Source organism: Thamnophis sirtalis, unplaced genomic scaffold (assembly GCF_051295495.1).
Source record: "Thamnophis sirtalis isolate CommonGarterSnake01/CBP01778 unplaced genomic scaffold, rThaSir2_p1.2 scaffold_7, whole genome shotgun sequence".
NCBI lineage: Eukaryota > Metazoa > Chordata > Lepidosauria > Squamata > Natricidae > Thamnophis > Thamnophis sirtalis.
In genome coordinates this window covers 83,061,743-83,078,449 of record NW_028261387.1, presented here as the reverse complement: position 1 = coordinate 83,078,449, position 16,707 = coordinate 83,061,743, and the positions used below count along the sequence as shown (strand labels likewise).

Here is a 16,707-nt window from a genome sequence, read left to right as displayed (position 1 = left end):
CAGAATTGCCAAACTCCCGACCTTTCTGATCGACAAGCTCAGTGTTTTAGCCACTGAGCCACTTTCTGCCTTACTAACAGAGAGTAAATTGCAGAGCAGTTCTTCCCACACACACCACTCTGTTCTTTCTTCCACCTCTTAAACTCTGCAGTTTTTGTGCTTTATTTATGCTTTTGTTCCATTTGTTGTCATCAAAATTTGTTTGAACCACCAAACTGCTGATCTATCTATCTATCTATCTATCTATCTATCTATCTATCTATCTATCTATCTATCTATCTATCTATCTATCTATCTATCATCTATCCATCCATCCATCCATCCATCCATCCATCCATCCATCCATCTATCATCTATCTATCTATCTATCTATCTATCTATCTATCTATCTATCTATCTATCTATCTATCTATCTATCTATCTATCTATCTATCTATCTATCTAATAGAGGGAGTTTTATTCTGAGTCATAGTCTTCTTTTTTTTTGGTGAAGAGCTGAAACTCTTATGACAGTGTTTCTTAAAAGAGTGGTCTCAGGATAACCCACAAGAACATCTCAGGGGTCTGTGAAATCAAAAATATTGTTCAACCTATATTGAAGAACAATGAACTATTAAAATCTCATCAAACAATTGTGAGAAACGGTAATGGTGCAATGCATCAATTTTGATTTTTAATATGATAAATGATAATAAATATAATCCATACAATCAAGAGCTCTTTTGAGATCCTCCGTAATTATTGAAAGTGGAAATGGATCCTAAGGGGGAAAACAATTTAAGGAACCATGCCTTGGGATAACTTCAGCCTTCATTGGGATATTGTGGCAGTGACTTTCCATGGCAAATGGTACCCATGTCCAAGAGTAACTTTGATTTCATGTGAAAAGCTCTATTAGCAACATTTTCTGCAGTAGAGGTGGGAGGTTAATGCTAATACTTATGCAATACTCATGTATTCTCATTTTGAGAACAAATAATGTGCATATTCAGAAACATGTTGGATGGTTGACTTGGTGGGAAAGTAATGGAGCTCAAGTGTATCTGTACTTTATTTGTAAATCTGAGTTTAGCATATTTTATATAGAGTATAAGGAGAGAGACTACATTTTGGCTTGAGAGTCAATAGGGAATAAAGTAAATTGCCTAGAAGGAATAGAGAAAAAACAGGATTCTCTCTTTTGATAAACATGGGTAAGATCTCTGAAGGATTGGAGTGGCTAAATGCTCAAGAATGAATGCAAAAGGGAAACATAAACTATTGAGTTGCTCATGGAAGCCACAGTAGTGGCAGAGAAATAATACAGGTGAAAATCAAGAATATATTTGCCTTCACATAAATGGCTAGGCAGGAATATCTCTTCATTTGGGCATCACCAAGGATTGAGGTTTCCGTAAAGGTTCTTTAATACTAGTTTGGGGGTAAATGCAGAATTTTACAAACTGTAAAATCCTATTTCCCCACCTCATTCATAATGAGTTAATTAAGGTAGAATTTATCTGAATATGTTGACACGCTTCCTTCCAACCTGAGCTGAGTCTTTGTTGATGCGATAAGCTGTCAAAGGACTGGCTGCTGCAATCTTTTCATTCCTTCTCAGTCTTTCCACAATCTCTCACAATATCTAAAACAAATAAGTTATAAATATCTTCCAAGGCCAGAATGATAATACATTTGGAATGCCAATTTTCTCCAAACCAGAAAAATCCAGGGAGGCTTGAATTTCATTCAAAAAGGAATTTGTAAGGGCAGGAAATATCTCTTTATCAGATAATACACTTTTAGCACAGGAAGCTTTGATGGGATGGGTGTCCATTACTGACCCCTTCTTTTACTTGAGATCACACAATATGTTAACTAGAATGGCTAAAATGTACAGTTATATAACTTGGTTAATCTTAAATATATTTTATCTCAACTAGATTTTTGCGGATTTACCTGCTGTGTGAATCCTTCCCATTCTATTATGGTATGTCCATTATTTATGATTTAATGTATAGGATAAAATAAATAGTCAGCCAATAGTCACATTAATCAGTTTAAGTGGCTACAGGTAGAATGGAAGTTTACTGAGATCAGTTTTTCAATGTAGCAGCATTATTTTGGGAATAGGGATTGGACAATTTTTGATAAATGTTTCCTTATCCAATTCTTTTTATTAGGGGCTGTACATTCAATCAGAAGAGAGCTGGAGGCCTTCTAGTCCAACTCTAAATGGTATAGGAGACCCTATACCATTTCAGACACGTGACCAGACTCTTCTTAAAAACCTCCAGTGATGAAGCACCCAGAACTTCTGAAGGCAAGCTGTTCCACTGGTTAATTGTCCTCACTGTTGGGTAAAGGTAAAAGTCCCCCTTGCACATATGTGCTAGTCGTTCCTGACTAGGGGGAGATGTTCATCTCCATTTCAAAGCCAAAGAGCTGTCTGAAGACGTCTCTGTGCTCATGTGGCCGGCATGAATAAATGCCGAAGGCGCATAGAATGTTGTTATCTTCCCACCAAAGATGGTCCTTATTTTTCTACTTGCATTTTTTAATGTGCGTTTGAATTGCTAGTTTGGCAGAAGCTGGGACAAGTAATGGGAGCTCACTCCGTTACATGGCACTAGGGATTTGAATCGCCGAACTGTCAACCTTTTGATCGACAAGCTCAGCGTCTTAGCCACTGAGCCACCATGTCCCTTTTTCACTGTTAGGTAGTTTCTCCTCAATTCCAAGTTGCTTCTCTCCTTGATTAGTTTCCATCCATTGTTTTTTATCCTGCCCTTTGGTGCTTTGGAAAATATATAGACCTTCTTCTTTGTGGTAGCCCCTGAAATACTGGAATACTGCTATAATGTCCCTCCTACTCCTTCTTTTCTCTCGAGTAGCCAAACCCAAATCCTTTCCCCTAAACTAGCCAAACCCAAATCCATTCTTAGAAACAGTTCATAAAATGTCTGTCTGTCTGTCTGTCTGTCTGTCTGTCTGTCTGTCTGTCTGTCGGTCGGTCTGTCTGTCTGTCTGTCTCTCTCTCTCTCTGTCTCTCTCTTTCTTTCTATATCATTTTTATTCAGAACAAAGTTGCATTGACTACAATGGACTCCTTAATTAACTTGGAGTGTTTAAGCAGCAGCATCTTTGTTCATGCTTCAACATAAGCATGGAAAATCATGGGCTGTTTTAATGAATAACAGAGAAGTGGCACTTCTGTGGAGCCCAAGCATTTCTTCTGAACTGTTTTGGAACTGTTCGTGCCAGTGCTGTATTTTCCCCCCTGTTGTTGTCATTAATGTTCTGGTGTGATAACATAAATATTAACACATCCTTAGTAAACATTAGAAATACTTCATCATTTTGAAAGATGACCATATTTCATGATGTGGTATTAGCCACATGATGGAATTCAGCATTGAAGATTGAATAATGAGAAAATATGTCATGTAAATATTGGGCCAATGTTTCCATTGGGTTGCCCGTGTTCTCTGAATTCTGCTGTAATATTTGGAAAAGGTAATGTGTTCCTTGGAGTTGGACTGGAAATTCTGAATGTTTAGAGAAGCTGGCTGTTCTCAGAGCCACTGCCTTAATGGGACAATTCAGAATAACTGCTACATTTTAGCTCTTTCAGTGTGCTTCTAAAATTCAGCAAGGACACTCAAAAAAAAAAAAAAAAAATTATGGAAAAAGTACAATGTATGGAGCATGTGCAAAATGACATATTTCTGTGGAAACTGCTTTCAAAAAGGGCACACAATAGAAAAGGTGAATACAAAAATACATCCATTAGGAGAAGAATTAGGAAGATGAGAAATTCAGTTAATTGCATCTCTTAGAGTCTATTCTTCAGTTGATTCTTTAAAAACCTGTAGATCTATCTGTCTCAGGAGATCTATCTATTTATCTGTTTATCTATTTGTCTCTGTCTCTGCCTGCCTTCCTGCCTGCCTTCCTGCCTGCCTGCCTGCCTGCCTGCCTGCCTGCCTGCCTGCCTGCCTACCTACCTACCTACCTACCATCTCATTATTTATTTATCTATCATCTATTTATCTTTATATCTGTCTATGATCTTTCCATCTATCATCTATGTAATCAATCATCCATCATCATTTATTTCTCTGTCTCAATGTTTTTATGCAGAAGCACTTCTTCCCTTTCAAATATACTACCATATATTATGAATGAACTGCCTATTTATGGTGCATTTGTATTTGTTTAACAAGAGACTGGTCCATTGGAATGTATTAAAAGCAGTTTGTGCTTTTTTTTTTTTTGGTATAATTTTCATTAAAATGTTGGAAAAGAAGATTAAAAACTAATACAAACTAATAGACAATAAGAAAGGAAAAAGAATGAAAAAAGAAAGCAAAGAGCAAGCAAGGAGTGCAAAGAAAGTTAAAGACAAATAGAAAAGGAAGAAAAATGTATTAAGAAGAGGCTTCTGATATTCTTCACAACAAAATGCATATCGAGTTGACAGTACACATATATTTTAGCCATGGTGGTGCAGTGGTTAGAATGCAGTATTGCGGGCTAACTCTGCCCATTGCCAGAGATCGATCCTCACCGGCTCAAGGTTGATTCAGCCTTCCCTCTTTCCAAGGTCAGTAAAATAAGCACCCAGATTGTTAAGGGCAATATGCTGACTCTGTAAACCGCTTAGAGAGGGCCATAAAGCACTATGAAGCGGTATATTAGTCTAAGTGCCATTGCTGTTGTTATCTCTCCCCTCCTCTCTCTGTGTCTCTCCCCCCACTATAAAAGTCTTGTTCCTATAATCTATCCAAGCCCAAAATTTCAAGCCTGATGGCGTAAGGGATTCTATTGTGAGCAGAGGAGTGGAGTATTCTCCACTCGTGAAATACCTCTGGACTTGCTCACTTGTGTTGTATTAATGTCCAATATACAGTGTGGGTTAATAAACACCTTTATAGATGAAATCTTAATGAACTTAAGAAAATGAAAGCTATCACAAACCAAAGTTGGAAAAAAAGATCTAAATAAAGAGGTTGAAATAATGTGCTTGTTACCTATTGGCATTTCAGCAAAATATTATAATACCAGATCTTTGATTTCTTTAGTTTTTACTTATCTATATCCTGATTTTATTTTTTATTTTTTACAAATAAATCAAGGAAGCAAACACATTCAACATACCTTCCTTCTCCTGTTTTCCTTACAGCAACAATCCTGGGAATTTATGGAGATTCTCAGTCATTCAGGTCATGGTTGTCCCAAAGGTGCCTTTTTTAAACTGGACTTTCTGGTTTTCCTTTGAAGCTCTGAAGAAGTTTCTTGGATGAGAAGCGAAACATCTTCAAAGAAAATACAGAAAGTCCTGTTGCCTCTCAAAAAAGCACCTGTGAGACAACAACCCTGGGAGGTGAGCTGGACTGAGAGAGAATGATGGGCCCAAAGTCACTCAGCTGGCTTTCATGGCTAAGGCGAGACTAGAACTCATAGTCTCATTTTGTAGTCTGTTGCCTTAACTACTACATTTAGTTCTACATGTAAGCAAGAAAACCAAAATGCATAGGTTCAGTATAGGTGGTACCTTCCTCAATAGTAGTAACTGTGAAAGGGATCTTGGAGTCCTAGTGGACAACCATTTAAATATGAGCCAGCAGTGTGCAGCAGCTGCCAAAAAAGCCAACACAATTCTAGGCTGCATAAACAGAGGGATAGAATCAAGATCACGTGAAGTGTTAATACCGCTTTTGTATAATGCCTTGGTAAAGCCACTCTTGGAATACTGCATTCAGTTTTGGTTGCCATGATGTAAAAAACATGTTGAGATTCTAGAAAGAGTACAGAGAAGAGCAATAAAGATGATTAGGGGACTGGGTATGTCTAGTTTAATGAAAAGAAGGACTAGGGGAGACATGATAGTGTTCCAATATCTCAGGGGCTGCCACAAAGAAGAGGGAGTCAAACTATTCTCCAAAGCACCTGAAGATAGAACAAGAAGCAGTGGGAAGAAACTAATCAAGGAGAGAAGCAACTTAGAACTGAGGAGAAATTTCCTGATAGTTAAACAATTAATCAGTGGAACAACTTGCCTCCAGAAGTTGTGAATGCTCCAACACTGGAAGTTTTTAAGAAGATGTTGAATAACCATTTGTCTGAAGTGCTGTAGGGTTTCCTGCCTAATCAGGGGGTGGACTAGAAGACCTCCAAGGCCGCTTCCAAGTATATTAGTCTAATTAGTCTAATCCTATCCTATCCTATCCAAGTGGGGGGTGGGGGAGCAAAGGGACTTTCTGAAATGCCATCAGCAAATAGAGTACTATTCCATATAAAGACCGTTATGGAAAAACCTCTTTTGGGGGGCAGGGTGAGAAAATAAAATATAGCAGAAATTTCTGCTTGAAATGCTTCAAAACCTCTTTGTTACCATCTTTTTGAAAATGTCATTCTATGCTGTTTATCAAAGGATAGTTTGACAAGATTTGGCAACCGCTCATTATGTATACAGCAGAGAAATCAAAGTCTCTACTCGGTGCTTTAAAGATTATTGTCTTTCCAAATGGTTTCTATTGATTACCTGAAAAGAGCCAAAAGGAAAAAGAAAAATTGGAAGTGACCAGCAAAACTGAATTGTCCTTTCATTCAAGTGATGCTAACAGTACACTAAAAATACATATAATTAATATATGCACATTGTAATTTCTAACCGTCGCAACGTTCTGAATGAGTGACATAGATTTTCTGAATTCAAGAAGCAGCATTTTCTTTGCTTTCAGGGTCAAGCTTAGAAACAAAGTGAACATATTCTATACTGAATAAGTTCAACAATGGAACTTTTAAAGAAATCCTGAAAGCAATTTTTTTTAGGATAGTGGGAGAAGAACCTGATATAAAGAATGAAGCTTCCAGATGAATTGTTAAGATCTGTTTGCTTAGCCTCAGCCATCTTCTATCTAGTATTACCGGTAATAAAAATGGTGGTTTATTGTATAGGGATGATATGCAAATTAGAGGGAAAATGTAGGTGAGTGAATTTCCAGGGTGAGAAAGACGACTGCTAGGCTTATAGAGGCTTTAATTTTTAATTTATAAATGGGAAAGCTGCAGATCTTAGATGAAGGTGAAAAACCTTCTGGAAACTGTCAGATGAGATAGCTGGCAAGAGTTTCAAAGGAGAGAGAATGAAAGAAAGAAATATCAGAAAGAAAGGAAGGAAGGAAGGAAGGAAGAAAGAAAGAAAGAAAGAAAGAAAGAAAGAAAGAAAGAAAGAAAGAAAGAAAGAAAGAAAGAGGGAGAGGAAAGAACATAAAGAGAGAAAAGGTTTTATGTCCTAAGGCATATCTGACTCTATTCCACCCATCACACCTTCTATCCCGCCCAGGATCTGCCTGCAAATCTGGTAGTAGCAAGGCTTCCTGGTTTAGGATGAGTTTAGTTTAGTTTAGTTTAATTGTTTAGTTTATTGCCACTGAACCTCGTACAACGAAATAAAATGCCATGTTCAGTGTACATCTTATATATATACATACACACACACACACACGTGTGTGTGTGTGTGTGCGCGTGCGCGCATGCGCATGTGTGTTCCAGCGTAACTCTGGAATGCCTCGAGCAATTTCAGCTAAAGTTGGTACACAGATAACTTACTCTTTGGAAAAAAATACTGTGGGGGGTAAGACACCCCTAACACCCCCTTGGAGTTTATGTTCTGTTAAGATGCAGCCTGTTAATTTACACAAGCTCAAAATCTGAGAGAAAATTTTTACAAGATGTTCTATAGATGGCATTTAGATCCTAAAAAGTTGGCTTCTATGTATCCGAATGTACAGCCTAAATGTTGGAGATGTGGTTCTCTCGATGCTACATATTATCATATATGGTGGACCTGCCAAAAGGTTAAAGCATTTTGGATAAAAATATGGTGGGTCATGCAAAATGTTTTTAAAAGAAGGATAAAGTTTAGTCCTCAGCTATTTTTACTAGGTATATGTACTGACTTTACAGTGGTAGAGACCAACTTGACTCTTCACCTGATAACTGCAGCAAGACTGTTGGTGGCGCAATATTGGAAGAAGGAAGACTTGCCTACAATTCAAGAATGGACATTGAAAGTAACAAACTTAGCTGAAATGGCTAAAATATCGGCATATCTCAAAGATCATTCAAATGAGAGATATAAACGAGACTGGAAAAAATGGATTGACTATATACAAAATAAATACGGGACTAAGAAATTCCAGTTAGCCTATGCTTAAGATCAGGAATGATTTAAATTGTTTAAAGTTAGTTCAGTAAGAAGAAGCTAAGGTCAATCTAGAATGTCATTAATTTCTTTATTTCTTTTTTCTCAATAGATTTTAGACTGTGTTAGTTAAAATTCTATACCGTGTACGGGTTCTGGGAAGTCGGGGGGGGGGAGGAGGAGGGGGGGTGGGGGGGTGGAGGGAGGGAGGGGTACACACAAAAAAAAATTGTACTTCAATGTTTTAATGATTGACAAATGATGACATATTTGTGTTTTTTTTAAAGAAAAAAAAAAGTTCTGTTAGAAAAGATGCAGCCTGTTGTGCCTTTAAATGGCTTCTATTGTACAGCACAGTAGAGTTGCCATGGTAACGGCTTCATAGTACTCCACAAGGGGGCTCCCTCTGGTAAGGGAGAAAATCCAACATTAGAAATTACATTTGGTCCAGATATTTTCCCGCTATAAACAAATACCCGGGCAACGCCAGGCTATTGGCTAGTTATACATAAAAAATAAAACAAAAACACACATCCTTCACATTCTATACAATTGATTTGAAAACCTCTATACTGTATTATATATTGCACTATATACAGTAGAATTCAATAGTTACTTGTCTTGGACTGTTAAAGGAACAGAATACAGAATAACAGAGTTGGAGGAGATCTTGGACGTCTTCTAATCCTCCTGCCCAAGCAGGAGAATATTCTATACCATTCTGGATAAAGTGGCTATTCAGTCTCTTCTTAAAAACCTCCATTGATGGAGCACCCATCACTTCTGAAGACAAGTCATTCTGCTGATTGATTGGTCTCCCTGTCAGGAAATTTCTCCTTAATTCGAGGTTGGTTCTCTCTCTCTCTCTCTGATAAGCTTCCATCCGTTACTTCTTATCCTGTCTTCAGGTGCTTTGGACAATAGATTGTCTCCCTCTTCTCTGTAACAACCGCCCAGAAACAGACAAAGTTCCATAATGGTTCAAAACTTGAAGAAGTGAAGAAGAAAGGTGCCCTGATTAAAAGGGAAACATGTTATCCATTACCTTCTTTATAAAATCAATACATCCATAATACCAGCATTAAAGAAGGTCTGATATCTTTGTTTTTTAAATGACCAGGGAAATGTTTAATCTCTCTGGGGAAGGCTACACTCACAAAGAGAGATTACTTCTCTTCCCACTGTAGGGAATGTTTCATGGCCTCCAGCAGGAGACTGGAAATGTCTTCTCTAGCAACAAAACCATCATCTTTTCCATATTTTTTATTCCAATTTGTTTTCATTATGGGAAAAAGAGCCCGAACAGTTTAAAGAAAAAAAAAGGATGGCCTTATTATTACAGCTGCAGGACTAATCGTTTAAAAAAAAAAACCAAGGTGGAAAGTTCTAAGAATTCACATTGCATTTTAAATGTGTGAAATACTCTTGTTCAGTTTTGTTTTTCATTCTCTGCTCTAGATGTGAAGTCAAATGCTCTGGAGATCAACCCTGACTGCTCTTTAGAAGGCCAAATCCTGAAGATGAAACTCAAAAACTTTGGCCACCTAATGAGAAGGACGGACTCACTGGAGAAGAACCTAATGCTGGGAACGATTGAGGGCAAAAGAAGGAATGTTTAATTCTGGCTTAATCTCGCTGCTTACTCTCTTCTGTCTTCAATTTTAATTTAACTTTTGGGTTTTTTGGGTGATCTCTTCTCTAATAATAAAATTTATTTCACCAATTTGACATACTTTCTCTCCTGCTTTCCTTCCATTCTGGAGCTGTCCCAACTTCATCAGCTTCAATGGCTGCTTCTCTGTTGCTGGAAAAAAGAGCTTCTTCTGGATCAATCAGGGACTTTGCGATGTCCCCGAGATCAGCAGGATGTGCCCTTCTCTATCACCATCTCTACAGGACGGTTTAGGTCCAAAACCGTCCAGTGGCAGAGATTTCGATGGCAATCTTGGAGCACCAAGATTGCACATTGTATTGTCAGCCCTGCCCAGCTTCCAAAGCTTCAGATGCTTGACAATCGACTCATATTTATTTCGATTGCCGTGTCCTGAAATTTTGTGATCTCCTTTTGTGACCTTCGGACAAGCAAAATCAATGTGGAAGCTAGATTCACTGAACAACTCTGTTACTAACTTAACAACTTCAATGACTCACTTAACAGCTGTGGGAAGAATGGTGGTAAAATGGGATAAAATTCACTTTAAAATGTCTCATTTAGCAACAGAAATGTTGGGCTCAATTGTGGCCATAAATCAAGGACTATCTGTAATGCAAATAGATCCATGCATCAAATATCTGCACAAAACTGTCTCTTCCAAATATAGCCTAAATCATTCAGTGGACAATTTAGGACAATTCAGTGGACAATTTAGGATGACGTCAGATCCTTAACTCATAAAATAGATTCTGAAGAATGTTCTTTTCTAGGAACAGAAATCTGTTATTTAGTACCAGATAGCATATTTCAGTGCTTGGAAAGTTAGCAAACAATAGGATGTAAAATGTGATAAAAAGTTTACTTCCAATCCATAGCAGCAAAAACTTCTAAAGAATGCAAGCAATTGCTGTAATTTCAAATATTGATAAAAGCTAATAATTACCTGTTTTTTTTTTCCAATGCTAGATGTAAAGTGGCTATATTTTAAAATTTTCCAATACTTTCATATTAAAGGCAACAGGCAAAAATGGTTTAAAGCAAATCTTGTCTTTCAGTATTGAATCTCAAATTTTGAAATGGATCTTGACTGATTCACACCTCTCTAGAAAATATTTTCCAAAACGTTGTTGCTCTTAATTTAACAAAATTACTGTTTTCCTTTGTTAATTGGCAGAATACATCCAAAAGCATGGACATTTTATACCCTCAACCATTTTATACCCTCAACCCGCTTTAAAGTTCAATTCAGGTATAATCAGTTGCCTTTCAAAATATATTGGAAAAGAAGTATGACAGTAGGAAATATGAGGAATATTTATTTTGGGGATTTGTGTGCTAGAACAGAATAGCCATGTGATATTTACAATGACTACACTGTAGTCAACTTTATTACAAACTGAAATGGAGACAGCAGAGTTTGCAGTAAATTAAACAGAAAATGTGTAGACTGGTATATTAGAACACTGAATACTGTCCGGTGTATTCGTCAATCCAAGATATGACTGTTGTTGTTTTCTTTTCAAATTAATACACAAATTAAAGTACTCACAGTAGAGGAGGCTCAAAAATTGTATTGTGGCAATGTCATAATTGAAGCAAAAGTTTCTACTGTTTCTGGAGTTCCCTCTGGTCATGTTCTTTTCTTCATTTTGGCTGTTCTTAATATCTCTCTTCCTTCTTTTCAACTCTTCCAACTCTTCTCACCAGAACTATAGGTAATCCTTGACTTACCATCAGTGTAGAGGTGGGTTGCTCCTGGTTCGGACCAGTTCAGGAGAACCGATAGATGGCTGGCTGGCCACGCCCCCTAACTAGCACGCTCCGACGTTCTCCCTGCCTCGTCTTCGCCACATGCATCCACATAACTGTCTCTTAGTGCCTACACACAGGTAAGCAGCATGGGCTACTCAGGGAGCCCCAAGGTTTCACAACCATCATCTCCTAAGTGGGATTGAGCCTCCCCACCTCCTTGATGCACGGAGGCAGGAGGCGGCAGTTTCATTTGCTGAGTACGAGCTCCAGGGGGTGGGGGTGAGGGAGACCCTGCATCAGTCACTTAGTGTCATGCACAAAAAATCAGGACCATTCATAAAGTTTCAGCAAGGAAGAATTATTCAAACTATCTACAAGAATCTAGTCATCTAGCTGCAAGCACTAAATTGGTGCTAGATAGATAAGGGCCATGAAATTCACCAGGAGATGGATTTGGATCTCTTGTGGCAATGCAAGGACTCTAAACTGATGATGCATTTAACTCCAGCCTCAGCTCTGCGGGCTCTTTTCCTATACTTAGTGACCATTCAAAGTTACAGGAGACCTACTTACAGCTTAGTTCAGAGGTTCACACCTCCCAGTGGTCACATGACTGCATGTTAAATGCTTAGCAACAGGTCTGCATTTATGGCATCCCACAGTCATGTGATCATGTTTTACGATGATTTTGCTGGAGACCGGCTTCTCTTACTTCTCTTACTTCTCTTAACAATTGGTGATCACTTAATATCTGCAGCTTTCACTTCACGACTACCACAAAAAAGGTGGTAAAATTGGAGCAGTCACATGGGTGACCTGCTTTATGATCATCATGACTTATGACTGTGAGGGGAAGGCTCCATTATGGTTCCAAGTCAAAGACCATTAAGGTTCCAAGTCAAGGAAAAGAAGCAATGGGTGGAAGCTAATCAAGGAGAGAATCAACCTAGAACTAAGGAGAAATTTCCTGACAGTTGAAACAATTAATCATTGGAATGACTTGCCTCCAGAAACTGGGGGTGCTCCAACCCTGGAGGTTTTTAAGAAGAGGCTGGAAAACCATTTGTCTGAAATGGTATAGGGTTTTCTGCTTGAGCAGGGGATTAGACTAGAAGCCTCCAAGGTTCCTTCTAACTCTGTTATTTGGTTATTCTGTTTTACTACCTGTAGGTCTCATTTATTCCTTTGTTGTCTTGCCAGAATTCTGTTTTTTGCTTTTCCAATCTTGTTTTTCTTTTAATTTATTCCCAAAGAGAAATACTTTGCTTCTCTTGCCTAGCCTATCTAAGACATTAGTGCAGATCAACTGATGCTAGACAATAATTTGGAAAGCCCAAGAAGCTAAACAAGAGTTAATATTTTTATTTTCGATCGAATAACTTTCTAAGGTTTCTTAGAAAGTTATTTTCAGCCCCAACCCTTCAATGCTTTGCAGTGCTGTTGGAAAGATGGAGGTCTGTCAGCAGAATCGCTTAAGATTCTTGGCAGGATTAATATTATGTATTGAATAAATCACAGCTCTTGACAATGTGCATTTTGTCCTGAGCATTTTTGACAGAGTATATTTTATCTCAATAAGGATTTTTAGCAAAGCTGTCAGCTATGTTTCTTGACTGATGGCAGTTGGAAGATGTCTGACAATAAGAAGGAAGAGAGGACTAAGACAAAAGCAGAGGGCAAATACTATTAGCTAATGATTAGACAGACGTCCAATGACAGTGAGGTATATTAGAGTAAGGAACTAGACTAAGGAACATTAAGGGAGGTACTTAAACCCCCGAAATGGACATAAGGTCCCTCGAGAAAACTTAAACAAAATAGAACTGGCTGTTGACTGTAAAAAGATAGAAACAGAACATGTAAATAATGTCTTTTATGAGTCCAATAATACTCCTCAGTATTTGAAAGCCACAAATAGAAGATCTCTATTTGGGATGGGCAAAATCCTTTAGGCTAGGGCCCCCAAGCCTATGGGCCATGGCCTATTCACAACTGGGCCCACTCATGGGAGTGGCATCTGCCGGCACCTCGCAGCCCCACTTGTATGAGTGGCCCACGGCTCACACAAATTTAGCTGTGCACAAGCACCTGCCCCTGCCCCTCACACAAAATCATGCCCTCTTCCCCACTCCCAGAGGTGGGTTCCTTATGGTTCAGACTGGTTCAGGCAAATCGGTAGCAATTTGGCAGCCTGGGTCGCTGGAACCAGAAGTGACCCATAGCTGCCAAGCCCCCCAAACTGGTTCTCCTAGGGCGCCGCCATCTTGATTTTTGGTTCTGCGCATGTGCAGAACAAATTTTATTGCAGAAATGTATTTTTTCCCTTTTTAAATGTTTTGTGCATGCACAGACATTTTTACGAACGAGTGCACACATGCATGGAGCATGCGTAGCGAGCAAAAATGTTTGTGTGCTGAATCGGCAGTAATGCCAGCAGCAACCTACCCCTGCCCCCTCCTCTCCTGTGCCAGGCCACCTGGCACAGGGGGAGGGGAGAGGGGAAGAAGACATGATTTTCATTCACTTGATTTTCATTTCACAATTTTCATTTCATTCACTTTGGACACACCAGCAACATATTTATATACTTCTGTTGGAGAGCAGCCATCATTGCCAATATGTTTTCTTGGAGTGCTCCTGTTACTTTAGAATAGAAGGAAAAAAAACCAGTAGTTCAAGGGTGGGATACAGTCTCCATACAACGAAAAAACTAAACATGTGCTTAAGCATTTTCCCCTCATTGTTTTTCTAACTTAGGAGAAGATAGTCTCTAGCAATGGGGCGCACATACCCGTCATCTGGGTCTCTGAACCTTGGAAATTACACTAGAAATGTATTAGTAACAATAGCATTTAGGCTTCTAGACTGCTCCATAGCACTTTACTGCCTTCTCAGGTAGGTTTGCAATGTCAGCATGATTTGCCTATTGCCCCCAACAATCTGGGTCCTAATTTTACTGACCTTGAAATGATGGAAAGCTGAGTCAACCTCAACCTCTATCAGGACCAAACACCTGGCTATGAGCAGAGTTTGCCTGCAAAACTTCGCATTAACCATTGCATCACCAGGCTCAATAAGGCCCCAATTGGCCCCATATTGCTATTTTCAGCCTGATGTTCATAACACTTGGCAAATGCAGGATTTTAAAGGTGGGTGAGAGAGAGAGACCTCCAGCAGATAAAATTATCTCGTCTTGTTTAAATCATCATCCATTTCCCTCTTTCCAATGCAATTTGGAAACATTTTTTATGGAGATACCAGAGGTTTAGGAGGCTATGTAGTGATGCGATTCAATTTTTTTTTACTACCAGTTCTGTGGGCATGGCTCGGTGGGCATGGCAGGAGAAGGATATTGTAAAATCCCCAGTTCCTCCCAATCAGCTGGGACTCAGGAGGCAAATAGATGGGGGCGGGGCCAGTCAGAGGTGGTATTTACCGGTTCTCCGAACTGCTCAAAATTTCCACTACTGGTTCTTCAGAACTGATCAGAACCTGCTGAATAGCACCTCTCAGGCTATGGTCCCAGCCCTTCCAATGTTACCTATTTTTTTCCTAAATAATCAACTAGATCTTGCTTCAAGACAGAGATTTTATCCCAGAGTTGCTCTGGAGGTAAATGGACAACACATTTAAACTGATATATGCCATTTTCCAAAGATGTCAGTAATTTTCAGTGAGCTAACAACAAATTAGACTATCTGGCAAGCTGACCTTTCGTGCATCCTCTTTTCTGAGAATAAAAGCACTTGGTTGCATTTATTCATTCATTTGGTACAGCCGCCCCATCTCAAACCAGTGACTCTGGGCAGCAAACAGCCTTGTGCCATTTTACTGCTTTGTTATTCAAGGGCTTGCTTGGAAATATGAACAAGCCACCAACTCCAACTCTTCTAGGAAGTCAGTTTCATTTATGTCTCTTTTATTGTGTATATATTAAGCTTTCCATTGCACACAGGATAGCTGAATAAAGCAAATGGCAGATCCATTTAGTTTATTTTGAAGGCTTTGAAATTCATCTCGGTTAAGCTTGAAAAATCTCTCATTCGGGCATTCAGCATTGCAGCCACCCCTGTGTCCGTAATTCTTACTGACATGTGTGTCTAGCCAGAGTAATTCTCTTCGTTCAATTTGTGCATTTTCCAAGTCTACCCTTTCAGCATTCAGACTGAAGCAGCCCGTTTATTTTCCCATTCGGAGGGAGATACACAAACTTGCTCACACAGAATGATCTTGCATCTGTGAGTGAAGCAATGCATATTAATTCAACTTTGATTCTGGTTGCAGGCTCAGAAGCATAAATCCTGGCCGAATCGGTCCCTATTATAAATCTCTTCATGTATATCACTGTTATTATTATGCCCATCAAATATTTCTTTTAAATCCAACCTGTTCCATTACCCCTTTGAATTTTCACAAGGTGCCTCTCCACTTCCAATATATGTAAGCCCAAATGAAGCATGGCCAGTCCTGCCATTAGAGGTTTATTTCTCTGTGTAGGAACCCTAACTCTAACCCTAACCAAGCATTTCCATGGTGAAAGAATTTACCAGTGAAATCCCTGTTACCTGCGGGATGTCCAGTTGGGGCCTCCTTTCATGTCTCCATGAATTTGCCTATTAAAGTGGTATCCGTTAATCTAATCATGGTCACTTGCTTTCAAACTGCTGGGTAGGCAGGAGCTGGAGCCCATGACAGGAGCTCACCCTATCCCGCAGCAGCAATGGGTCTCAAACATGAGCCTCCCAATTGTCAGCCCAGCGTTCTAACCTTGTGAGTACCACACTCTGCCATTAGGTAGCAAACAGGGGAAAAAAACTGGTTCAAGCAGGCAATAAATATTTTGTTATTATATTATTGTGGAGTTTTCCTTCTTCATCTCAAATCTGAAGGATTTAGATGAAAGGAAACATGGAATGACGTGGATAACCAGTGTAAATTGGTTAAGATGTTGGACTACAATTAGGAAGATCTATTTTTGAATCTACACTCATTTATAAAAGCTCATGGAAGATTCCGGGTGGTCATTTTCTCAGCCCAGAGCTTCCCTCAGAGAAGGGCAATTATGGTCTCTTTATGACCTGTGGCTGCCTCAGGAATTCTGGAAATTGAA

General features: G+C 39.0%; 1 long non-coding RNA gene across 1 annotated transcript in view; it reads left to right on the top strand.

The window, feature by feature from the left end:
• Window positions 1-9,914, top strand: part of LOC148044735 (uncharacterized) — a 29,100-nt gene extending 19,186 nt beyond the window's left edge. The window contains exon 2 of the long non-coding RNA XR_015697410.1: window positions 9,650-9,914. This is a non-coding gene — a long non-coding RNA (uncharacterized LOC148044735). The remainder of the gene's footprint in view (window positions 1-9,649) is intronic.
• Window positions 9,915-16,707: the final 6,793 nt, after the last annotated feature.